Source organism: Drosophila grimshawi, unplaced genomic scaffold, assembly GCF_018153295.1.
Source record: "Drosophila grimshawi isolate 15287-2541.00 unplaced genomic scaffold, ASM1815329v1 contig_44, whole genome shotgun sequence".
Classification (NCBI taxonomy): Eukaryota; Metazoa; Arthropoda; class Insecta; order Diptera; family Drosophilidae; genus Drosophila; species Drosophila grimshawi.
This window is the reverse complement of record NW_025063240.1, coordinates 4,336,628-4,338,763: the sequence shown is the minus strand read 5'-3', so window position 1 is coordinate 4,338,763 and position 2,136 is coordinate 4,336,628.

Here is a 2,136-nt window from a genome sequence, read left to right as displayed (position 1 = left end):
TATTTTTTAATGTTTTAATCCTGTATAATGATGTGTGATTATTTAGCTAACGTCATAAAGCACCAAATGATAGTTTTTACCAATGTTAGACTTAACACATGGGTACAAACTATCATTTGGAGTCATATGGAAGACATAATAGTATTTTTAGTATTATATTCCTTTCTCCAATCAAGATATAAGCAAAACCTCTTCAAACACGCTTGTAACTCGACCTTAAAATGATTGTTTTCATGAACAGCTCATTAGCTGCAAATACGACGATAAATACGAGGGGCTTATGATACATTTTGCATATCTTTTAACTGTTTAAAGTAATTCATTTTTTCTATTTTTGCTGTTGTGCTGTTTTGCTGTTTTTCTCTTTTTGTTGCAGTTTACAATGCAAGTAATATCGTTAAATACCTTATGTCTGGCAACAGATAACGCATTTAACGATCAATACTCTGACAGCTTGACAACTGCAAATGGCTAAAAAATGGCGTGAGCTGGCGCTCAAAGTTGTCAATTCAACACCGTTAGCAATGGGGAAGTCAGCCCCAAAGCCAACTAACTAACTAACTAAGCAGTCAGCCAAGTCAGCCAGCTAGCTAACAAACTTGCGCCAGGGAATGTTGCCCCAGCCAACGGCAATTGAATCCAGTTCGTGTGCATGCAAAAAAAAAAAAAAGTAAAGAAAAACAAAAAACTATTTACCCCAAGGGGGAGTAGTGGCGCCCAATGGGAGGAGGAAGGCGAGGGGTGGGGGTGGGGTGCTTAAACTATCGATCGATACATAGCAACAGTTGTGTTGCATAAATAGACCACGCCCACATGCGACAGCGGGCTAACTGGCTAACTGGCTAACTGACCAGCCGAACATGAACGGTCTCATTTGTATATGGGCAGAAGTAGATGTGTGTGTGCATTTGTGTGTATGTTGTGCTCTGCATTGGTCAATGAATTGAGTAAATAAGTTCGCGTTCACTCGAGCACAGCAGCGCTATATGGCGCTCTCTTTTCAGCCAATGCTCAGCAGGCAGCGCAGCTGCTCTTTATATTTATAGACCGACAAGGCGAGCAAGCGATCGTGCCGTCTCTTCTGCCTCAGCGCACTGCACTGTGTGAGTGTGTGTGTGTGCGCGTGTGTGCTGCTATACTGGTTTATAACCAGGTGCTCCGATTGTGTTAATCGAGCCAATCAAATGTCGTAACGCTTGCCTAGCGCAGAGAGCAGCAGCAGCCGAGAGAGAGAGAGAGAGAGTCAAATACAAAATGGAGTGAGAGCGAGTGCGCACATGAGCAACGCAGCCGAATATTGTGAGTGAGTGTAAGGCTTAACAGTGCGCTGTTAAGTGCTAAAGTCACTCAAAGCCAGCTTGATCGCTCTCTGGCTCTCTTTGGCTCTCTCGAGCGTTTGCTCTTCCAGCGAGCACCGTTAGAGAGCGCTTGCTTGCTTGCGTCTTCTTCTTTGCATTGTTTGTCTTTTGATGAGACAACCAGTTTGTAGTTTTTGTTTATAGCAGTAGCTTCTTCACATTGTTGTTGTTGTTTCTGTTTTTGCTGTTGCTGTTGCTGCTGCTGCCGCTGCCGAAGCCGAAGCCTGACTGTCGTTGACTACTTCGTTGATTGCAAAGCATCTCGTGAGCATTTTGCAGAGGCCTCCCCAGTCAGCACAAGCAGCAGCACAAGCAGCAGCAGCAGCAGCAGCCGTTAGCAGCAGCTCTCGCTACCAGGTGCGCTTCGGCATTTTTGTAGTCGGAGCATTTTTGCAGAACTGTTTAACATCAGTCTTTAGTGATAGCTCGCGCTTCTTGCTCGCACGCTCGATCGCATGTCGCATGTCGCACGCTCGCTGCTCGCTGCTCGTCGTCGGCTTAACGTTAACGTTAACGTGCGTTCTTCTTTATCGATGCTCGATTGCTATTTATCGTTGATCTGTTATCGCTTAACGGTTGACTCATGCAAATCTGCCCAGTGAGTGACCCAATAACAGTTATAAAGTGCCGTCCAGTGATTTACTTCTCACACCTTAAACACACACATACACACAAGAGAAGAAAGAGGGAGAGAAAAAGAGAGAGGGAGAGAGAGAGCGAGAGGGCAACACATGATAGGCAATTACAAAAACCAAAAAGAAACAGAGGCGCGCGCTTG